Source organism: Taudactylus pleione, unplaced genomic scaffold, assembly GCF_031769625.1.
Source record: "Taudactylus pleione unplaced genomic scaffold, aTauple2 ptg000019l, whole genome shotgun sequence".
Lineage (NCBI taxonomy): Eukaryota > Metazoa > Chordata > Amphibia > Anura > Myobatrachidae > Taudactylus > Taudactylus pleione.
The window spans coordinates 26,356,107-26,381,685 of NW_028284421.1; the positions used below are offsets into that span (position 1 = coordinate 26,356,107).

General features: G+C 42.5%; 1 protein-coding gene across 5 annotated transcripts in view; it reads left to right on the top strand.

Moving 5' to 3' along the window:
* Positions 1-2,562: 2,562 nt before the first annotated feature.
* The window catches only part of LINGO1 (leucine rich repeat and Ig domain containing 1), a 319,884-nt gene continuing 296,867 nt past the window's right edge, over positions 2,563-25,579 (top strand). For 3 of the 5 annotated variants that reach the window (XM_088443838.1, XM_088443876.1, XM_088443869.1), the window contains exon 1: positions 2,563-3,405. The gene's annotated coding sequence lies outside the window, so the exon portion shown is untranslated. The remainder of the gene's footprint in view (positions 3,406-25,579) is intronic. The other 2 variants (XM_088443843.1, XM_088443862.1) reach the window with 1 other exon arrangement.

The window sequence follows — 25,579 nt, forward strand, 5'->3', positions numbered from 1 at the left end:
TTTGTGTACATACATAAAATTCAGTTATGTTTCATATACACCTTATACACAGAGCCTGAAGGTAATTTAATACAACATTTTTAATAATTTGTGCCTTAGACAAAGTTTGTGTACATTGAACCATCAAAAATCAAAGGTTTCATTATCTCAGTCATGCTAAAAAAATCTGTATTTCAGAATAATCCGTATTTCGGAATATTTGGATATGGGAGTCTCAACCTGTATATCCTTTTACCTTTGTAAACATTTGATGTTATATGACTACACCACAATAAATTAATACATTTTTATGGTAACTGGATCTTGCATAAGTTTTTTGGATCCAAAGCCTATTATTTAGTTCCAGGAAGTTATTGTCGATCCAGCCAACACCGACGGTCATTGGGTTCTGATAAATGAATGTCCAAAGCTCAATTTATTTCCCATTCAAGGTGAGTATATTACTTGACCTTATAGGACCTTGCATTGGGTATACTGATTTGCACTATGGAGGCTTGTTATATGTGTTTCCACCAATAATACACATTGATCTGGAGGTACTCACAGACAATATTGACGGGCTCTACGTTCCATTCCGCAACTACCACAGGACCACTGTGAAACTTGGGTCCAACGTCTATTTATCACCATAAAAGGGTGAGTGTACACCTATATCCTATGAGAACAAACTTATTTTGAGCTATTACACGATATTGTTGTTTTCAATTTTTTACATATATCTCTGAACATATTGAGAACACTATCAAGAAGCTCTTTAATTCAGAAGAGATCACAGACAGTGTCGGAACTACCCTTTTAATTCCAAATACTTACCCAGAGGAGCCCTGTTGAAAAGCTCTGACTGCTCCTGGCTGCACATCTGGGTCTCTCATCTGATGTTTAAGGGAACGAGGTGCAAGTCACATGCACTCTTAGTACTGGGGGAAGGGGGTTAGGGTGTGGAAGGGAGAGGTTAGGCTTAGGCACTGGGGGGGAGGGTTATGGGTAGGAGAAGGGTTAGGACACCTACCGACAGATGTCGGTATCCTAACCCTGTTGGGAATTTGTCCACCAGGGATCCCGACCACCGCCATCCCGTACCCAGCCCTGTAAAAAAAGTAGGGACAGGAGACTATTGGGACAGGAGGGGAGGGGCTGTGTTTACACCTAAGCTATTTTTAAAATAGTGGCATTTACTACAGAAAAGCCCATTAGAGGCACATCTAGAGTCAGACAAAGACCTATTGTTGTTTATATTCGGATTAAAATATGCATTTCCATAAGCATACTTGACTTTGTCGCATTTTAAGCAGAAAGGAGGAGGCATACATAGGATGAGTAAAAGTGTGTTGATAAGTGGTGCAGAGAAAGCGAGAAAGTGGGTACAAACATATAACAAATGCTTTTTTTTGCTGTCAAAACAAATGTTTGGTTTCAGTGTATCTGGAAGTTTGCCTGAAGTAAATTTGTCACCTTGGCCACTGGTGTAAAGCTGGATGCTTATGAGATGCCAATGACTCAACATATGGGCACAAATATTTTTTTTTTTCTTCAACTTTTGAAAACATATTGTTTATGCATATGCGACCAACTCGGCATGAACCACAGTGTTTGATGAGCAGTTTAGAAACTACTGATGAAAACAGAAATTAGGAAGGACCTTTAATAATGTTGTAGATTACGTTCGTTATTATAAATTTAGAAAAAAACACCTCACACCTTTGATTGGTACCCACAATGCATCAGCCTATTGAATTGTTCTGCAATAATTTAAAATATATTGACAGCCCAGAACCAGGAAAAGATCAATACAAAATGGCCCAAATTGTTTACTTAAGAGAGATGCATCAGGACAGGAACATAAATCTATAGTTGCAGTCAAGTTATGCCTAGGGTTAATGCATGTATATTTACTATTAATGAAGGACCTTTATTTTCATTGACCACACATTACAAAACTGACAGAGCAAACACAAATCAGTCAGTGTCCAGCATTTAGCCTACCTGCTACTATGGTTAGCACATGTACAAGATGGAGACCCATGGATCTCTCATATTAACGCAAATCCAGAAACTAAAAGAAAGAAAAAAACTTAAATTCATAAAAATATTTGACATAATGCACCAGGCTACAATAACGTATAAATCGCTGAGGGTAATTTTGGATTAAATGCAAATCACACACCTTCATGGTGACTTATAATATCCTTATCATTGTAGTAGACTCTAATTCATTATTCCTTAGAATGCAAATGCTTAATATCTCCTGACAAGGAAATATATATATTTGCTGCGTGTATGTATTAGCATGTATATATATGAAAAAAATTTCAGTATTTTGGTGAATTGGATTGTTGGATTCCCTTGTCAAAATCATTTGCTGGGCCATGATTTGTGTATTACATAAAGAAATGCAAAAGCACAGGGCCCAGATTGCAGTGCACGTGGTTCTGAGGTCAAGATTACACTGACCACAATGCATTGCAAATCAGACAGCTCAGGGTCTTGCTAAGGTCTAGCATACTGTAGGTCTGAGAGCAGCACATTAGATGTGAGCCAGCAGGACTACAGGGCCCAGAATGCACATGGTAATGAAACACAACATCTCTGCAGTCAGCAGTTGCTGGGAGGGGCAGCTGGACCAGTCTACTGCTGCTAGATAGGGAATAAGATAGGGAGGCAGCAGCAGGCACAGAGCAGGGAGGGAGAGGAGCCACTGAATCAGCACAGCCTTCCTGCTGCTGCTCCTGCTCTCACAAGGGCACTGATAGGGGATCCCCAAAACAGCAAATAAGGGTTGTACAAGGAGGAGGAGGGCAGTGAAGATTGTGCGGCTGCGGGATGCTGGGCAGATCCATGTGATTATAGATCCTGCTTACATTGCACTCACTCCTCCCCCGCCTTCGCCTGCTTTCACCTGCGAGCAGGAGGAAATAAGGACTGTGGAAGATTTGGGGAATGAGTGCGGAGAGGCGATCTGCGTGTTCCCCTGTGGGGGGGTCAGAGATCTAGTCGGTGCCAGCTGGTACCCTATCCATCCACAGACCTAGAGAGGATCACTGGGGGCTTCTGCTGCTGGCTCTGTGGCGGGCGATCTTTTCTTACATCTCGCACTGGTTCCTGCCAGGACGCGGCTCGGGGTTTCTGCCATGGAGCGAGGGTGCCGCAGGCTCTGCTACTGCTGCTGGTGCGGATGATGCTCGTCCTGAATTGCGTCTCGGTACCCGTGCAGCACCCATCCCAGTGACACACATCGTCCCCCACCACTGCACAGCAGTCACTCTCCAAGTCACTATACCAATATATAGGGACATATTAGATCTATCTCTACATATACAGTGCATGCCAATGACAGATACACCCTCGTCCACATGGTCCTAGGAGAGAGGCTAGGAAGAGCATCATCTGATGCAGGTATGTTATAAGGTGAGCACGGTGTGGCTGGGTACGTGTGACATCTGTATATACAGTACGTGTGTGCTGGAGCAAGTCAGCATAAATCACCGCCAGGGCATTAATTGTTATCATCTGTCATATTATGATTCCTTTTCCGCTCTTTATATTGTGCTTTGCACTTCTGTAGTGGCCTATGTGATATATATCTATATGCAGCTTTTCTGCAACCATGTATATATAATGACAGGCTTCATGGGTTCTATATCATGTTCTTCCTCTACCTTATTTTGATTGTTTGTAAAATAATGACCATGAACTGAAAGGAAGAGTGATGCAGTATGTGTATTTCCTATGTGTCCTTCATTAAGTGCAGGTCTAGGCTTGCAGACCTTGTACTAGGTTATTTGGGTATATAATGCACTTAAACATGTGTGCACGGAGCATATTTTGCAAGTAATGTCTCATATATCATTGTGCTGCTGTGCGCAAGAGCTTACTGCCAGACACAATTTTACTTGCGTAATCTAGCGGCTAAAATTCACAAAATATATATTTCATTTACAATTATACAGCTGTCAGCATTACCTATGATGCATATACATTTGTGTATTTCCACTACTGTTTATCTTAACTGTAGTTTTATACAAAACAGTAAACTTACTGCTGATAGATGTACTAAGATCGAATGGTTGAAGGTGATGTAGATTAGTTTTTTAAACACATAACTTTTGCGTCTTGTATTTAGGAGCTGTTTTTATGAGCAACTGTCACCCACATACTCCTTTCAAAAATGTAGAGCATCCAATATTATAATTAAGTATGTACTAAACATCCAGGTTTTCAAAGCTGCAATGACAAGGCTTTAGTGTTTCCCCACAAAGATTATGGTGGAAGCCATCTTTGAGTGGCTGGTTAAAAATAATGCTTTAAATCTGTTTTCCATCAACCTTACCTGGTGTTGTTCATTCTCCCTTTCTGTATGTCATGTACCCTACTGCCATTTATTTCATGTATCTCCCCCTTTTCTGTCACTGGCTTATCCATACTAGCTTTACAGTGTGCTATGTCATAATTTCTGACTTTCTCTCCTACCACTCACTGTTCTCTATTTTTCTTTGTTCTTCTAAGACATCATTTTTGACCTATTTCTTTTTGTCTCAAACATTATCTATATAACACATGCCCTAAGCCCTTCATGACATCACAATTATAGGGCAATCCAAGCTGAAGTAGCACTATTTCTGCTAAATGGCTTGTACAGGCCTTTCTACTTTGCGGATTTCTTATTCCAATAGCAGCAGTATCTATCCTGTCTATCAATCTTCTGTCTACTTATCACTGGCCTTCTTGCTCTTTTTCATAGAATTTCTTCCCTTTAATAATTTATTCTGTCTTCTGGTCTCAGCTCAGCTGACTTCACATTTCCTCTATCTTAGGGTTCACACATATGGGCTGACCCAAGGACCGAGCTCAACTATCATTGTACAGTTTGACCACACATGTAAATAACCAAATTGGACCAAGCCAGGTCACTTATAGTTATATTACAGCTTGTAAAAACCACACACACAAAACACAACTAACACAACACACAACTCTGCATTTGCACCATGTCCAGTTATGATCCCATGGTGTGTGGTGTACCCAGCCTTATTTGTTGGCTGTTACTATTCTACAGTCATAGGCCCCCATTTATTAAAAAGTTTTATCACCGAAACGAGTGATAAATGTCACTGTGTATGATAAATGGTGCTCCAGCCAATCGGCTCCCAATTGTCAACTGTTAGCAAAATGACATTTGGGAGCTGATTGGCTGGAGCACCATTTATCATACACAGTGCAATTTATCACTCGTTTGGGTGATAAAACTCGTTAATAAATGGGGGCTTTAGTTTGTTTACTATTGTACCTAGTATATGTTGTAGGTAAGTAAAAGTGGACTCGCGTCAGTTTTTTTCAAAAGGATTTTAGTTGCACCTGTAGCTGTTTTTCCCCTCTCTCTCCTCCCCCTTCTCATCTTTCCTCTGTCTCCCGCTCTCTGTCCCTGTCTTATTCCATCTTAACCTCTCCCCCCCTTCCACCCGTTTCACTCTCCATCCACCCCTCCCTGTCACTTCCCTATCTTTCTCTTTCTCCTTCAATCCATCCCCCGATCGCTTTTTCTACTGTTTCCTTTCTCTTTCCTCGTCTTCTCTCTCTCCCTCCGCCTGTCTCCACCTCTCCACCTCTTTTCTCTCTCAAACTTTTTTCCCATCCTCTTTTCTCTATCTCCCCCGTTTTCTCCTCTCTCCTCCTTTTCTTCTCTCTCTCAAACTTTTTACACTTTCACCTCAAGCTGGGAGTCTTGTTGCTCAGCCCCTTCCGAAAGGTCCAGGCTGCATGGAGAAATTAGGCAGGCTGTGGCCCCAGCCCGCTCATTCTGTGCCAGGACCTCCTTTCTCCCATTCTGGGGGTATAAAGGACAGTTTGGTGGTGATGTGGTTCAGTCAGAGCGGCCAGCAGGAGAGCCCTTGCCTGTGTGGGCAGTATCGCATATATTTTCTTCTCTAGTGGCAATGGATGTGCTCAGATGTAAGGCAGTCATGGAGCATGCGTGTTCCACTATCCGTCGTTCATTGCGCATGTCATAGACACACAGTTTAGTAGGATTATATAGTAGGATTATATGGAGGCTCACCTATTACAATCTGATCTATTTTAAATCTGATTATTTGAAATCCAATTTTAAATAATAAAAAAAACAAGTGATTCAATTGGTTACACACTGGGATTGTATTATAGTTAATAATTAACAAGGTAATTATTAAACATGCCTCATTTTTTATATTTGTTGCATTTATGATCTATAGTGTACAGATTAGTAAAATGAATTTGTAGACAACAGTTAAATATTTGAAAGAAGTACATTATTAATTAAAGACTGAACTAAAGGTCATATTATTGATTCATAGACATAATGGAGTTCTCAACAGAAACAAGTTAATAACTCTGGCTATAGACAATATGTAAGGTAGGTGAGTCACTGTTTACTGTATGTTGTAAAAAGTTTTTGCTGCTGATTTACCTATTAATTGAAAGTCTTGTTAAGGGGTTTTCACAAGGCCAGATTTGCATAGCTGGGTCCTGTAAGCACATCATTTTGTAGATTTGCCAGTTCTAACAATGAGCAGAATCTAATGCTACTACCTACCCTACATTATATCCCTACCCCTGATAAATCTACGCCAGCTGATTATCTTATTCTCTCTCATTATTCTTCTTTGCTGGAAAATAACAGTTTAACATAGGCGCTAATCAAGGAATGAACTGCCTCTCTAGTGCCCTTAGGCCAATGATAGGGAACCTGATACATTACAGGGCCACACGTGCTGTCCTCGAAATTCAAAAGGGCTGCACACTACCCTAAGTCTATAATATCAGCAGGTATTTTAAACAGATGTTGCAAGCTCTGACAAACCTAGATGACCATAAAGCAGGAAGGAGCTGGGGCAGCCACAGGTGAAGGCTTGGATGGCCGCCTCTTGCACGTTACTGCCTTAAGCATTGGCCTTCTGTGTTCTATGATGAATCCAGCTCTGGGCTTTCAGTAATTTGCAATCAAATAGTCATGATATGGCTGGATGCTGTCCGTAAGTTATGTGTGAGGAAAGAAAAACGGAAACCTAAGCTTATAGCTCATTTCTAATTAATTCCTCCCATTTGCTATGTTACCCAGATATCCAAATAGATGTTGAAGACGTTTGATTTATAACTCGACCCACCTACAGCTCAAGTAACGTTCTAAACCCAGAGCATTATCTACCCACTGTTATGAGCATAAAATCCCTGACTATGGCCCTGATTCAGAGGTGGATGCAGCATTAATTTGGTTGCAAGCGGACAATGTTTTTAGTCTGCAAATACACCAGAGTCGAACAACGGTTTTGTGATGGCGGGGGAAAATTTAAAAGCACATCTTACTACAGAGAAGGACAATAGGAATATTGTTGGGCAATCGTTGACGCCATTAGACTTCTCCTTTTGGGGAATTTGGTGGTTCCCTAGTCCCCTTTTGGTTTAGTTTGGGCTGCCATTGTTGACTTGGAAATTGCAGTGCATTTTTTTTGTATGTTCGATTTTATTCTTTGTTTCTTATACTCTTGTCCAAAGCCATTCTCTGTCTTTTTTAAGTATACTACACATTGTAAATGGTTTCTTGTTTGCAAACTATCTTCTCTTTCTAATTTTAACATTTGTTGTTTTGTTTCCCGGTATACTTTCTCACCCACCTCCAGCAATTGCTTTATATTTACATTTAGTTCTGTGTTGTGTTTTATTCTTTACACCACAGCTTAATTTGTTCTTAAGTGTTCTTGCTTTGTAATTCCTGACCTAAATAATGGGTCACTGTGCCAACTAGGGTAGATCTCGATGATCTTTAAAACTGTTGCGTACTGCTAAGTACATTATTTATAATGCATTTGTTATATAATTGTGTAGCATATCATAATTCTTACAATTTAATATGAATAATTGATCATGTAAATTATTAGAAATAGTATATCTAACTTGTACTCAACAGTACAGTTAATAGGAACTATATTATACACTAGAAGCTTAACTACACTTTCCGATATTGACATAACATGAGCTACAGGAAGAAAAAGGTCAAGCGGGAGGTGTATCAAACTCTCCCTCTCCCCCCCCCCCCCCCCACCAGCAGTAACCACTGCTCTGCCATTTTCCCCAACCGCAGGACACTGCTGCCTGCGGGTGGAGGACAGAACCCACAGGATTTTTTAGTGGGGCAGGCACCGCGCTGAAGGGCGGGTGCTTTCTGCCCTTCAGAGATAGGGCAGGGCGCAGCGCCCCGCTGAAACAGCCTAGCGGGAACGCTAGTGTTAGTATAGCATGTTTGAGGAAGGCTGGTAGGAAGTCTTAGTTGTCTCCAAACTATCCACATGTTTATGAGGACACATGTTCAACGATCCGACTGATCTAACGATTTGGCAAGGTTATGCACAAATGACCTTGTACATACACACCAATTGGCTGCCCGATATGTATGGCCACATGAGACAGCTGTGATGTTATCATTGCTGGATCCTGTAACCAGCATATGGATCGTTTGGTCACGTGTACAGACATGCAGTTGTGAAAGATATATCTTACTGATATAATGCATCTGCCGCTCAGCATGGCCAGGGCAATATATCTGTGACAGACGTCTTTCTCTAATATATTGTGTGTACACACTGCCAGATGGACTGAACGATACATTGTCCGACTGGCTGTACGAACGATATATCGCCTAGTGTGTGCCCAGCACTAGCCTCCATGATTAGTGCTGGTGGAATGGTATCCTGGCAACTTGAGTTGGCCTGGTGGTGTTATGAAAGTAATTTAGTTCTGGCTTATGTTCATTACAAGTGGGTCCAGGTAAGAACAGCAACTCTGCCTTCCAAAAACATGTCCTCCCAGGTTTAGCAATTTATTCAATATATCCAGCTACTGTATGAGTATACCCATGAGGTGTTATTCCCAATAGTGGAATTTAAGTGGTTGGAACGTGCAATCAGTTGTGATGTGGCGAGTCTTTATTTAAAATAACATATATCTATATTTCTCTTAACAAAAATGGCCTCCACTATCACATCATTCCTTATTATTATTGTAGACACATAGGTGCCGAGATTATTTGTAAGTCCTGCTGCATTAATGAGGGATCGGTAATAATTTCTGCTCTTGTTGTCATACAGATAGTGGTAGAATAAAGCTCTGCTCTGGCCTGTTTGTTTTCCTTTGCTCACTGGAATATCCATGTTTTATCTGTCTTCTGCCTCCTTCATTATGTTTCTACTCACACACTCAACTGTCTCTCTAGTTGCTTTTTTTTTTCTTCTCTCCTTAACTTCCTAGTTAATCCTATAATTTATACTCCTTTTCTGTGATGTTTCTAAATGCATTCTGTCCCATTTATTACTGTTCTCTGTGTTATATCCGCCTATTTCCTTTCTTTCTTCTCTCATTTTGTCCTCGTATTATATTTTGTTCCTTGATCCTGACCTCATTTAGTGCATCAAATTATTTCCCCTTTTCTCTCTTCTACATCCACAGCGGATGGGAAGATGTGAAGAATGATGCCATGCTGCTAAATGCAGCATGGAAGTACATGTTGCGCCGTGGCCCACTGCATCGCACAGTGTATGTGGACGGCACAACGTATCGTTCCGTCGCTGACTAATCACATTGTGTAGTGTGTACTCAGCGTAAGTCTTTCAATATACCTCAGTCTGCTTTGCAATCCATGTTCCCGTCCCCCTCTCTCCCCCATCTACTAACTCTCCACCCTTTCTACTCATTCTATGCTCCCTACCTCTCTCTTCACACGCTCTTTCTCAACACTTTCTCTATCTCCCTCTCCACTGTCTCTCTACCTTTCCATTCTTTTGCTTTATCCTCTCTCTCTCTCTCTCTCTCTCTCTCTCTCTCTCTCTCTCTCTCTCTCTCTCTCTCTCTTTCTTTCTCTCTCTCTCTCTCTCTCTCTCTCTCCCCCCCTCCCTCCCTCTCTCTCTCTCTCTCTCTCTCTCTCTCCCCCTCCCTCTCTCTCTCCCCCTCCCTCCCTCTCTCTCTCTCTCTCTCTCTCTCTCTCTCCTTGCTCTTCCTCTCCATTTTATCTCTACTTTCTTCCTCTCTTCTACTTTTCCCCTCCCTTCTTTTCTCTCTCTCCTTCTTTCTATTCACTCTTTCCCACTCCGTTCTTTCCTTTTGAATTTGTTCTACTCTCTAAAGCCTGGTACACACTAGATGATATGTTCACATCGGGCAGTTTCTACTCACTATGTCGCTGCTGATGCAGCATGGCCCCCTGGCGTCTAGCCGTCGCTTCTAGCATCTGCAATTGTGCACGCACTTGCCGATGCCAGGACCCGTCGCACGCGACATCGACTGGGTACACATCGCTAAGTGTGTACCCAGCATAACTCATTATTGCTATTCTCTGTCTCTCCCTTTTCCTTACTCCACTCTCCTCCTCTCTCTAACTCTTCCTGTCAATTTTCCCTTTCTCCACACTCTCACTATAACTCTTTCTTCACTCTGCTACTAGCTCTCTTTTGTGCATCCATGCTATCACTCACCCTGTCTTGCGATCTCTCCCTGTCTTGCTTTCTCTGTTGCCCTGTTTTGCGCTCTCCCTCGCTTAGCCTTGGGCTCTCCCTCGCTAATGCTGGGTACACATTTGCTGATGTGTACCCAGCACGATATCGTAGGTGGCGGGTCCTGGCATCGGCAAGTTTGTACACACTTGCCGATCCCGAGAGTGACTGCGTGACAGACATCAGGCAGTGTGTACCCGCTATCACCCCCTCTGATATCGCCCATCGTACCTGCATGCATGTCCAACGGGCGATGTCGCTGACGACGCGCTGGAGCGCGCATCTTCAGCGACATAGCGGTTGCACACTGCGTGATGTGGACGATATGTCATCAGATTCGCCGAAACATATCATCTAGTGTGTAGCCGGCTTTAGTCTTGCGCTCCCTCGCTCGCCCTACCTTGCGCTCCTTCGCTCACCCTGCCTTGCGCTCCCTCGCTCGCCCTACCTTGCGCTCCTTCGCTCGCCCTGCCTTGCGCTCCCTCGCTCGCCCTGCCTTGCGCTCCCTCGCTCGCCCTGCCTTGCGCTCCCTCGCTCGCCCTGCCTTGCGCTACCTAGCTCGCCCTGCCTTGCGCTCCCTCTCTCGCCCTGCCTTGCGCTCCCTCTCTCGCCCTGCCTTGCGCTCCCTCTCTCGCCCTGCCTTGCGCTCCCTCTCTCGCCCTGCCTTGCGCTCCCTCTCTCGCCCTGCCTTGCGCTCCCTCTCTCGCCCTGCCTTGCGCTCCCTCTCTCGCCCTGCCTTGCGCTCCCTCTCTCGCCCTGCCTTGCGCTCCCTCGTTCGCCCTGCCTTGCGCTCCCTCGCTCGCCCTGCCATCCGCTCCTCGCTCGCCCTGCCTTGCCCTCCCTCGCTCGCCCTGCCTTGCGCTCCCTCTCTCGCCCTGCCTTGCGCTCCCTCTCTCGCCCTGCCTTGCGCTCCCTCTCTCGCCCTGCCTTGCGCTCCCTCGCTCGCCCTGCCTTGCGCTCCCTCTCTCACCCTGCCTTGCGCTCCCTCCCTCGCCCTGCCTTGCGCTCCCTCCCTCGCCCTGCCTTGCGTAATCTCCCTCGCTCTGTCTGGCTCCTGTCTTCATACATGCTTTATTTTCCCATTTGCATCCCATATTCTGTGTTAACCCTCTACTTTATCCTAACTAACTACCATTCACAGATTTTACACTTTATTACATTGTGTTTACCTCACTATTACAGTGCTTGTTAAACCTCTTTAATTTAACCTTATAATTCCAAAAATATTTATTTCCTGGCTTTCCTGTATCCATCCAGCCAAGGTGTTAACCCTTTAACTTTCATTGTTTTATAGGACTCTCTAAAAGTAAAATGTTAAGATGTCTCCATCCCTCCTTTTCCTCCATTGTTTGTATGTCCAACCGAGAGAATTAGCAGTTACATCTTTATGTGCTACAGATAAATGGGAAGACGTGAGGAAGAGAGACAGAGGAAGTAGTGTGGAGGAATGGCAGAGGGGGAGGAATGGCAGAGGGGGGGAGAGAGAGAGGGAATATGTGCAGCTAGGTGAGCGCGAGCAGGTATCAGTGAAGAAATAAAAATAGCATTATTCCCATAAGGAATCTTCCTCCATGCATTATGAGCCAGACTTAACAGTTTGTCTGCGGGGGTACAGTCCTTAGGACTAATAGTAACTGATGATGTATAACTCTTTCATTGCTATTTTATAGTGTCCTCAGCCTCCTTCACGTTTAATCCATCTATTCCTGTCCCTTATTGTGTTTCTCTCATGCATTGTTTTTGATTAAAACATTGCCTCTCTCTCATTTAACCCTTTTAGCCATTCAATATGTGCAGGCTCACGCCATGGTCTCTGTCTCGCGGTTATCTCCCCTATAATCACATTGTATTAGCTTGTGCATCTGCACCCCCTACCCTCACCCTCGTGTGCTCCTGTCATTCCCTTTTTCCTTTCCAGTTTCCCAACTTCCCTCTTCTTCCCTCTTGTCCTTTTCCTTTTCTTCTCATAGGCATGAGTCATCTACTCATTATTCCTTTCCAGCCTCTCTCCCTTCTCTCTAACTTGCCCTACTTTCTACCATCCCCGCTCATTTTCTTCTGACACCCCATTTTTGTTCTTAATGTTTTTTCTTTTGTACCATATTCTCTCATTTATCTCTTTTCTGCATTCTCTACCAACAGCCTTTATGCTCATTTTCAGGGTATGTCCAATTGTTTTTAGTGCTCCATTTCTACAATCCTCTTTCCACATTCCCTATTCTATACCAGTGAGGTGTGTGTGTGTATGTATGTATGTGTATGTATATATGTATGTGTATGTGTGTGTGTGTGTTTACCCACTTGCTAATTAGACTGTAACAATTCCAGAGCTGGAATCTTTTTTTCTATTGTATTTGTACATTATGTATAGACTTGCTATTGCAGCCAATATGTTTATCACGTATGCTATAAAAAAAGCATTACATTGCACTAATATATATAAAAATACCGGCACTCCACTGTAACAGGTAAGCAAAATGCCCAGGTGCCCTCATAAAGGTTAATAACCTTATGCACACAACAGAAAGGGGTATAATGGCGGCACTCACGGGTCCTTTAAGAGAAGAATCACTCTGACAAGCTGTGTCAATCCTTGTTCAACGTTTTGGTCACATAGACCTTTATCAAGAACCTTGATAAAGGTCTATGTGACCGAAACGTTAAACAAGGATTGACACAGCCCTTCCCTTAAAGGACCCGTGAGTGCCGCCATTATACCCCTTTCTGTTGTGTGTGTATGTGTAATAGTTATATATTGTATATATATTTCAGTCCTACATTATTCTGTATTTTCACTTGATATGTACTAAGGGCCCGATTCAGTGCGCATCGCAATAGCGATTATGCACGCAGTCGTACAATCGGAGCCTCACGCACACTTGCGCAAGGTCTGAACTTAGGAATTGCTAACCTCATTGCACGCAATGAAAGCCCAAGCTTCCGTCTGGCATCGCAGTGGCTAATTTATGCATGTTCCTGTAATGGCGTTCAAACACACTGGTACGCCTGCGTTTTCGCCGACCACCCCCCTGTCACCACCCCCAAACGTTACTTTCTGTCAATCATTCTGCAACGGGTCTGCGTAGAAAGCAACTATTGGCCGATTGCATGCGCAATTGCAGTTGCGATCGCTGCTGAATCAGGCCCTAAGTCTCCTTAATTAAATTTTTTATTATGGTGGATCTCCCCAAATGTAATAGTGCTTTCTGTTTTATACATAACAGGAGTGTTGGTCTGACTTTTCTTGTACCCTTGTGGGTTTATTTTTGTTAATAAGGCTCACAAGTAAAACTGTTATCTTTTCCCAAGGATAGCTAAAGGTCATGGGTGAATTCCTAAGATGTCCAATCTATAGGAGATCATATATGTGCTTGATGGTACAGCATTAAAGGTCAAGACTGTCTGCTCAATCTCTCTCCTTCTGAATTACCTTCGTCTACAGTCATAATCTAGTCTTGTTTCTGTTTCCAGGGTTTTTATACATTTCTCTCACATTAGTAGATGTTATATGACCTGTGTCTTTGTCTTAAATTGAATGGGTCCCTCATCACTAGAGAGGTAATTGAGTGAATATTCTTGTTACTTAGAGTTTTTTTTCTCATTTTTTATTATTTTTCAATCCATTTCTCTGTCTTCAAAGAGACAAACATGATCATGTTTTTGTTTATGCTATTATCTTATTATTTATAGAACACTGTCCTTTGTCATATTATATTATAAGATATAACTGCACATATAATTGTGAATCATATATCCTTAACCCCATGAAATAGTTACATATTTCAATAAAGCCATTTTTTGTACTCCTTTCCCCTGTTGAAATAATTTTGCTCGATTCAATTGACCGTGAATTAAATAGCGCCGGGAGGCAGCTCCCGGAGCTATTCATTCAATTCAGCGCGCTGTTAAGGATTTCTTCTCGCACCCCTCCAGGGGTGCGAGCCAGAAATCCGACAAAAGTACAGGGGCGATGCTGTTTTCTGCCCTTAGTGCCGGGAAGTTTAGACTGAGAATGCCCGTTCTCGCGACTAAACACCCTGTTTAAGGCGCGGGGGACGGGAGAACATGCATTCCCCGACCTAACTGCGCGCAGAATTGAATAGCTCCGGGAGCTCCCTCCCGCTGCTATTTAATTCGCGGTAAATTGAATCGAGCCCATTGAGAATTCTAAATCAATAAACATTTGTACGAATATTTTTCTTACCTAATTTATGTTTGATTCTGTTCTTATGTTCTTTACCAATAATCACTTCCTGAGAAATGTTTTGTCTTTATTTTGCATTATATTATCAAATTTTTTTACCTAGACTCCTTCAATCGTTTTGTTGATCGACAAATTAGCATTTAAGTATCATAAAATATAAATCTAATATTATCCTTACATACTCTAGAGCCCATTTAACAGCCAATCAGACACTTCCTTGCACTAGACTGATAAAAGATAATTGCTGTTTGGTTGCCGTGGTTCAGTACAAATGCTGCACTTACTGTAAATTTACTGTTTGTAAATGAGCCCTTCTGAGACATAAGGTTAGAGCTTTGACGTGACAGACATAAAATAAGTCATTGATGAAAGTTCAATTCTGATTTGTGGCGTCACAGGCCTACATTTTCGCTATATTTACCCATTTTTATCAGAATCTCAACGTTTTGATCAGATGAAATAGCTTAACATTTTATTATTCAGAATAATGATACCCAAGTGTAAGGGTACTTGTTCAAAGATAGTATCTAAGAAGTCATGAACAGTTTATATAGGCCATGGGCTGGTACTTAGCAAGTTAAAAATGGACAAACAAGAAACATGTCATAATATGGCACGGACAATGCATGTATTGATACTTCATGTTGGCATACTATAGTAACCCATCAATTCTCAATTATATGAATACATAGACTTTTACGGGCACTGAGTATTGAACAAGGAACATCATTATTTAAGCACTATATTGTTCATTTATCTATAGGACTATAAAAAGCCGATGCCACTACTCTTAATTGGATTAATTTGAGCAGACATGGAAAACATCTGCCTAATGAATGAATTGTTTCTTGTTTGAAACAAGGATGTTTACAGATCTTTCATGAATGACTTCATATGCAGGAAGCTTTGTCAATTCTCAATTCATGCAGTAATAGATATAGGAAAACATATGGTCTATTTCAATCTTGAATATTTTCGCTTCTCAAAGGAACCGGATTGAACACATCAGGAGTAACTTTTTACTTAAAACACAGCATGTTGCAATGCACGGGGTGTAAACATTTTTTTTTCCATGCATGCAGGATAAATACTGGCTGCTTTTGCATGTAGCCCAAAAATGCTGGACAGCTTCATTTTTACACTGCAATTTAGATTTGAGCTAGGCTATACTCTGCTAATTCTAAATATCTCTCAGTAATCGCGTCAAGCGAAAAAAATTGTGGGTCCCAGCAACCCCTCGGTGTAAAAAATTGGTGTTTTACTCCACTGTTTCTAGGTCCCATCACATACTATGGGGGGTGAGGGCAGGCAGTAATTAGGACAGTGCTGGGGGCAGGTAGCAGTTGGGATAGAGGGGGTTAAGGGCAAGCAGCAGTGTAGAGCTGGGGGTAAAGGCAGGGAGAAGTTGGGGTAGAGCTGGTGATAGAGGGGAGTAGGGGCAGGCAGTGCTGGGGTAGAGAGAGGTGCAGACAGCAGTTGTGACAGAGCGGGGGGGGCAAGGAGGGGGTTAGGGCAGGCATTACTGGGGGTAGGGCATAGGCAAATGCAGGGGGGTTTCCGGTTGCCTGGAAACCCTTTTCCTCAGCCGACACCATGCCCACAATAGAGATGGTAATATAATTTTACTAGTGCTACATGTTCTTCTCAGTACCGCAAATTAAATAATAAGCACCCCCTGTGGAACTTTTAACATTTGTCAGCCAGTAATAAATACACCTGGGCATCAACTAGGAGATCTTGAAAACATGCACTGTGAAGGGCCCCATACACATTGCATCACCAGATCTCTTGCGCAGAAGGTAGTAAGTGGAGGAGCGATGTATGACCCCAAGGGAGCGCAAGGGCCAATATCATACCCACACACGGAACAATATAGCAGCGATATCGTTCCAATCCGTCGAATCGGCTGCTATATCGCACCGTGTATGGGGGCCTTTGGGGGTGCACTGCTAGAGACCAATATGTTCATTTATGTCCAGGTATATGTACTGGGGGCAAGGTACTAGGTTCTTCTGCTGCTCCCCCAGACTCACGAATTTGCTCCAATGTTCAGGAATGGTGCACAGATCTGAAATAAAAACATTCAGCTCAGGTAGGATGGCTTACTGTGATCGCTTGTGCCGTATATGCTGGAATTAATACACACAATACACTTTGTATGACACACATTAAAGCTGCTTAAATGCTAATTATGTCCTCTTCATGGACTGGCCACACTCATTCTAAAATCAAGCATTTGGAAATCCCTCTCTAGAAATCCTGCATTTGCCACTGATAGATAGCAGCTGGCACAGTACTGGGGGGCAAAGAGGTGGTTTGGGGCAGACCGTACTGGGATAGGGAGGTGGTAAGGGTATATAGCAGCTGGGGCAGTACTGGGGGCAAGGAGAAGGTTAGGGGCAGGCAGTGCTGGGGGTAGTAAGGGTCTAAGGGTAGATAGCATCTTAAAGTAGTAGCAGCTAGACCATCATTAACACATACAGTATTGACACACTAACACATACAGTATATACATATTAACACATACAAATCCATATATACACACACTAACACATATACTGCATACACATACTCACACTAACACATACAGTATACACACACTAACACATATATACAATAACGCATACACATATACACACTAACAAATATATACACACTAACGGGAGGTAGTGAGCAACCTGGCAGACGGGTTGCTGACAGTCAAAATACAAGTGCCGGAATCCCGACAGCAGGCATCCCGAAGGTAAGTATCAGGGATTAGGGGGAGGGTTAGGTTTAGGGTTAGGGGTTAGGCACTAAGGGTGGAGGGTTTGGTTTAGGGTGCAGGGAAGGGGAGGTTAGGTTTAGGCACTGGGGGGGAGGTTAGGTTCAGGCATCGGAGGGGGAGGGGTAGGGGTTAGGGTACTTACCTAATGGTGTTGTTATTCTGACTACCGGCATCCCGACCGCCGGGATCCCATACCCAACCCCACACTAACTCAGAACCCCCCCTCCTGTTTGCGCTAGGGGGTGCAGAGGCCGTCCTTACGCTGGGTCAGGTATCCGCATCATGTTCCTGTAGTGCAGTGGTGTCAGACTTGGGCCCTCCAGCCGCTGCAGCTGCTGCATGCTCCACCTCCACTTTTTATAGTCTGCAGCCAGGCCAGGATACATCAGTCACTTAATTGGCAGACTTTTTGAAAAAGTGAGTCCTCAGTCCTCAAAATCTGGTAAAAAGCGCACATTTTGTGATCACTGTCTGTGCACATTTTAAATCTGTCCCACCTGCAGTCCAACATAGTTTTGCCAAGATGATTTTTTGTTTTGCTTTGCTCCCAACTCTGAATCAGCCCCTTTATGTTTAAACTTAATCATTAGTCACAATGGGGAGCAATTCAATTAAATGTGATGTTGAATAGCGCGGGAATGAGCTCCTGGAGGGGATGTAGTCATATTACGGCAGCCGGGCGTTGGAAGCCTGACCCGGGACTAAAGATAGGCGTCAAAATACCGGGAGTTAGGGTTAGGCATCCTCCCAGGAGGGTTAGCCGCTGGTATTTCATACCCAACCCCTCCTGGAGCTATTCAGTTGTTTCCATTGCGCCCTGCACTTAAGTTAGGAGATGCTGGTTACGGCGCCTAATGCCGGGGGTTGAGTCGTAGTAACCTGTATTCTTCTACTTAATTGGCGGCTGTTAGCGCAAGCGATAAGCCTGCTACTAGCGTTGCGGCACTAGTTTAGTCAGATTTTTGTGTGCACCTCAGGTTAACCGCGCAGCTAATTGAACTTATTCCCAGTACTATTCAACACTGCATTCAACTGAATTCCCCCCATTGCGACTAATGGTGCATACACACGTGGAGATAAGCCAGCGATACGATATCGATGGCTGATCGTCCTGCACCCTCCCTGGTGTGCTGGATGATCGTTATCGAACATCCAGCACACCACCAACTCACTGACAACTATGGTCCCTATAGTAACCCGCTCGATATCGAGCAAGTTGACCTGCATGCACGGCCGATGGACGATATCGCTGTCGTCCATACGTGGCCGCGCATCGCTGGTCAACTGTGAGTTGGTAGAGACCATTTAAATGACCGATTTGAAGGATAGCTATATCGTTATCGTTCAAATCACTAATTTATATCGCTATGTGTGTACGCACCATAAGATGCATTTTCAGGTGAAAAGACGCTCGTCACCGCATGGCGCATTCAGGCTACGTGTCATCTGGACAGTCATTACATGCAATATATATCTTTATTTCATCTATGGAATTGATTGGGTGTTTATTATTGGGTGTTGCTTCTAGAGTCCACCTTTCTTGCCACAATGCAAAATACCAGCTTGCACCAAAAAGTACTATAGATCCATTGCTATTTGTAAAAAAAATGTTTGCATTATAATAATGCAACAAGTAGAACTACATATCCAATTAGCCAGAAGATTTTTGCTGCTGAAATTGAAGCGCCTAACTGGCACAATTTCCGATTAATGTGGCCTATGCACGCTCCCGATTCACTCGCCATCCAATTGAATGAAAAAAACAACTTTTATTTTTGCCGTTAATAGCTATGTTGAAAAATGGGGAAATCATCCTGTACCCTAAAAAACTGCAAACAAATATTGGATAACATTATAGATCTCTGTTACTGGCTAAAAGCAAAATATTTGGCACGCTTAAAAGGTTTCAAATGGCAGCTTTTTCCATGTTTTTTTTACAGTGAACAAATAATTTTTTTTTTTTTGCAGCAAATAAATGCTTTTCTTAAATTAGGAGTACATAAAAATTTCTGTAAGGTGATTTTTGAGTAATTTGAAGTCCTTTAAAATATTGGCTAAAAAGCACCTGTGACTCCCACCTGTATGGTTAAAAACACCTGTCCCATCCATACAACACCCCCATATACCTGCCTCACATCTTTTAACCCATTATTCTGCACTTTGCAGGATATCACCCCCAAAATGACATGTAATTATTACCAAAATTAAGCTAATGAGAAACTTCTAATTGCTTAATTAATCATGAGGGGCGGTGTACCAGGGGTTATGAATTGAGGGCCTGATTCACTACGGAACGCAACTGCGAATGCAATAGCGATTACACATGCAATTCAACTGCAATAGTATGCTAATTCATTGCGGTCGCTATTCCGCAGCAACACTACATAAGGACGCCCACTTTACCTTACACACATCCGTAATGTTTAGCAAGACTGCAAAACCATCAGTACCATCACAGCCTCACGCACACTTGCACAAGCTCTGACCTTACACAGAAATTGCTACATTCCACACACACTATCAGGCCTCAGGCTGCCTAAGGCATCACAGTGGATAATTTATGTACGCATTCAAACGCACTGGCACGCCTGCGTTTCCCCGACCACTCCCCCGTCACCACCCACAAACAGAACTTCCTGTCAATCACTCTGCGATGGGTCTGTGTAGTCACTGCGATCGCAGTCCCAATCGCAGTGGCTGGTTTGGCACTGCAATGCATACGCATGCCCAGTACGCAACAAACGGCCGATTGCGTGCATATTAGCAACTGTGTTCCTTGTTGAATCGGGCCCTAAGTCCCAACATTTTTACCTTAAAATAGGGATTTTCCCCAACTTTACACCTGCTCTGGGGCTGCGAGAAAAAAGCCATGTTAAATCCTACAGAAACTTAGTGCTGCTAATTGAATGCCAAAAACCTTGTACCTGGCCACGTTAACTTGCAGATGGGGTTAAATGGCTATTTGGGTATGCCCCATAATGTGGCTATGTGTGATCATTAAGATTTATATCATTTTACACATCTCTCTACTTGAATACATTTATTTAGCATTCCTTTTAACCTGTCCAAAGATAATTAGTATACATGCAGCATGTATTGAGAGGAAGATAATGTATTATGATGAGGAGCATGTGACTCAGGAAAGTCATTACCTGTATGATAGAAATAAAAGTGATGGGGAGACAGGCGCAGCCAGCCACATGATTTACAGGTGTGTATCCTTATCTTTCAGTCCCACAAGCTGACAGGCCCATCTTCCATTACTGAGAAGTAGACATTCTAGTCTGAGATTTGCAAAATGTCATTATGTGTTATCAGGCATGTTTTCTGAGGTTGTTTTTAGTGCATGGCGCTATATTATCCAGTCCTAGATGTGACAGTTTCCTTTTTCTTATTTAAGATGTATAATAACAATGTACTGTGTCTGCCAGTTTTAGTATTTCTTTAGCCAATCCTGCCATTGCCTGTCACTGTATGCCTGTACTATACATTACCTCAGCACCTTCAGTGCAGACTGTGTTCCTTCCTCTATTGTCTTTCAGGTTCCCAGCTGTACTGTTGAGTAAACACTAGGGTCTGTATTGTTGTATTGTTGTAAACATCGCTAATTAAAGCTAATGACAGAGCATTAACACTCTGCACTCCAGTCTGCCCAAGCACCCATGGGAAGCTCTTTTCCATTCTGCAGGCACAGGATAACCTCAAGGGTCTCTATACTGTGCGCACTAGTCAGCATTTACAAAATGAGTTATTACACACAGCTAGCACTCTAACATTACAGTATTATCCTTGTGTCCTCTGGACCTTGTGCTTGCTCTCTGTAGAGCTGTACATTCTATAGTAAACAGTACTGTAATTTATACATAACATGCAGATATGAGATTACTGTAGAGCTTTAGCTGCCTGTTAATGCTGCTACAGTGATGGGAATAACAGTTTATCATCTCAGCTGTTGAACACTTCTGGTTTAATAGCATTGCTTTGGGGAAAGAGGGAGACTGCTCCTGGTACACTGATCATGTAATGGGACTGAAAGGTGGCGAGATGTAGTGGGAGAGAATGGACCTGCAAATGGAGAGGAAATACAGAGACGAGCACAGATACCTCCTATCTCGCTGTTCATTTTCCTGGATGGTTCTATATGCAGCACATTATACAAAATACCAGATTGGGTAATACTGCTCTCTGCAAGCTACTACTCATCTTTTATATGTCTTTTATATATTTTATTGGGGTAGACTGACAAACAAATGAGATCAAGTTGTAGAATAGATTACAGGATTTTGTGAAAAACATCAGCAGTATACAAAAAAGCCACTAACCAGACGTAGGAACAAAACCATTGTTAACACATGCATACTTGGAGGAGGTCCACATTTGATGTACATCATGTTTTTGTTTCTTGCCTCCCTGTCATTTTACCATGTTGAAGGGTCATATATTTCATCTACTGCCACTGATTTTGGTAATATGGCATACAACTGCATTACGAGGTTCATTCTCAGGTGTCCTTGTGTGGGGGATGTGGAGTTAGTTGGAGCACCATCAGGTACCATATCTACAGCTTTCAGTAGGGAGTGTAGCTATGAGATGGGCTCTGGTTGATGTATCATACATGAGTAGCAACTACTTGTGCAATAATATATACTACAATTGCTATGGTGCAAGATTAGTCTCTTAGCAAGCAAACTCATTGACTTCTCTCAGCTAGGGATGACCATCAACATCGATGGTTAGTAACCATAGGTACTAATAAGGATACTGCCTTTGAACCTCTATATACCCCTGCCTATACCTTCTAATATCCTTCCTATAAACCTCTAAGGATGACGCTAATTTGCGTACGCAGTCATCCAGTAAATAAAGACTCCAGACTTAGAACATGTGGTTCCAAAGCACAAAGTATTATTCAAGTAAAGTACAGCAGTTACACGCTATGATCCTAATATAATCTTAGCGCAAAGAGATTATACAGACCTAAGTACAATTATACATACGCAGCGCTCTCTGGTCCAGATGTTAGGCATCAGCAAGAAACCCCTCGTCAATCAGCATTCAGCACAAAGACTAGGAACCCAGGGTCAGAGCACACATATTTATACCCCCCAGAAATAAACAACCTAAAGGAGAGGGCATATGTTACAAGGCATTTAACAGGTTGATTCAAATAGACACAACCCAGCCTCTAACAACTGGGGGCCTCTGGTTTCCTGCCTCATGCAATCATCCTAACAGTTGTTCATATTATGTACATTTTGTTGCTTGAAGTCTCTGCGGTCCAAAAGTTGAGAATGCATGATGCGATCTCCACACCGATGGTACCGGAATACTGTTGAAAGATTACGCATCAGTACAATACCAATCACGGCTTACTTATCATGTATAAAACCTTAGTTACCAAAAAATCTTTATTTCACAACATTTATGCTAAATGAACAAACTTAAAGCTTATTAAACCTTTTATGTGAATATGTAATGTGTAAGTATGCGGGGTGTGATGTAAAGATGCTAGTTAACTTGGGGCAGATGCGTGCGCATGAAGCTAATAAACAGTGTTTTCATACAGGATCTTATGCATTCGCTAATATGCAATTGTGCGTATTAATGTGTGTATGAGAAATGGTGCACTTAAATCTCACTTAAACTAAGTGAACACCTAGCAGTGTGGAATGCTGAGCATTATAGTTCCACACGCCCCCCCTCTCTCAGCAGCCCCCACCCTTCCCAGGCTCAAAAGCACAGTCCTTTGTTCTCCCAGGTTCTTGTGTAAATGCAAATTAGCACAGCTACAAGACCCAAACCTCAGATAACACTCTTGGCTTTGAAGGTATTTTATTGCAGGAAGCCTGCTAATGTAAAGTGCTACAAATGACCCTCTTGCTGTATTCGAGCAGGGCCACCTGGAGTGAGAGCAGTCTTTATGTCCAGGAAGCTTATCTACACAGGCTAGTTGTCACGTGGCCATTTGCTCTGTTTAGCTAATGCAATCCAATTTTGAAAATATATCCTTTAGGGGAATTATAATAATATACCCTTTATCCAGAGCACCCAAACTACGTAAAGTCATGAAATGGGCTTTTGGTGAATCGCCGTAACTTATGGCGATGGTCACAGATGCAATCGCATGATGCTAATAGTAATATCGCCACATGTACTAAAGTGTGAGTTTATCTAAAATGGCGCTTAGGCGGCCATTCGCAAAATGGCGTCTTGCGATCTCATTTCCAAGATGGCGTCTTGCGGCCAGTCGCAAAATGGTGTCGCTGCGATTCAATTTTAAACTGATCTTGTCTCAGCCAATAATCCAGCTTTGACAGTCCACCCTTTGATAGCGAACAACATGCTATCACAATCTGATTTTAAAATATAATTTAGGCTTACATTTATATACTATTTAGTGTTATGATGGGATGGCACAAGGTGGTTCTTAATCCATCAATAATGTGTCTCTGAGTGGGGGCATAAAACTACTATTATACACACACCGCGGATCTTGGAAGATCATGTGAAAGGTGTGGGGATACACCAGTCCTATAAAGGCAGTCTTGAAGGGGAATTGAGACTTTACATTATCTGAGGTGTTTTTAAAAATAACATTTCAATAATACATTCTATGCATGTCTAAATATAATACATTAAATTATGGTATTTCCTAGTTCAGGGTTGTAATGCAGTTCTGTATTTACCTCAGTATTCATACTGACCACCATCATAATTTCGTTCTTTCGTTTTACTCTATTTTTACATTTTCCACACTTCAACACAATAGGAACACACCGGACACATATGCCAATTATTATGATGACAATCAGTATAAGGATTAAGAATTTGCCTATATTGGCGATCATTTCCTGGACCCATTCCCCTAGACCTGAGAACCATTTCACTGGGTTCAGCCATGAAACCCATCCTTCTATTTTCTCCCTTACTTCAGCCACTGAAGCGTTATGGTTCTTGCAAAACTCCCATTTTAGCTGCAGAATTTCATCCATCTTCCGGTCTATCACCTCCTTGGGGTCGCTGGTATCATTGGTGACATAGGTGCAACATTTTACTCCAAATTGGGTGGCCAACGTTACGCAATACCCTCCAGTAACAGCAGTTAAATAATTTAACACTAGCCTGTGTTGCACCAGTTCTTTCTTGTACGCTTGCAATTCTCTCCCTGTATACCTGAATGTGTCATCGTACATTTTGGTGATATTATCTATCAATTTAGCAAGTTCCTGAATATATCTAAAGTTTAATGTACCCCGAGCGATCCTGGTGGGATCCAATGCGACTAAAACTTGAAAGCCAGTTGTCTCACCAATTAACTGAGTGGCTTTGTGCACGTCACCTGGTATCATATTTCGTTTGCCTCTGTGTTCACATTGTGTGTGAAGATATGGTGACGGTGTGTTTTTATGTATACCAAGCATTTCAACATGTGTGAGGGTCATAACTTCTGGGACTACTCTTCCCAGGTAACACAAACCTTCGGAACTCGGGGAGAGCCAATTATACGCTTTTCTTCCACATATAAAATATACATTATCAGGGAGAACAAAGGAATGGTATGCATCATTATCATTAAGCACATTTCCCTTGCAAACAATCCTATTTCTGGGTCTTTCATCTGGTACATGCAAGTTTCTGGCTGTATTATTTCAGCACAATAACCATCTGGCATCTTACCAATAATTTCTTTGGTGGAACTCAATGTATACCGATACCTAAAATGTTTCCCACTACATTTAATTGAGCGTAACAGATCATGGTTTATGGACTCATTATCAGCTCATTGTGAGAAGGTCATCGTCTGATTATTCCCCGTCACTTCCCAACTCCCGGGTTTATTGGAGTTGGTTATGTTTAAACACAAAAGTGATCTATCTACTTGGAATTGATATAGGTTGAAATGAGGTGGTTTGGATGAGAGAAGTTTTCCATCCAATGTTTTCCCTTTTTGTAATTCTTAAAATTTCTGTGATATTCAGCGGAAATGGCACCAACCCTACATTATGCTGTCCCTGTGGCACATGTGAACACACCCAGCAATCAGTTTGATTTAACACTTTGCCTACCATGCTATGATAATCCTCTAAAGGATACCCA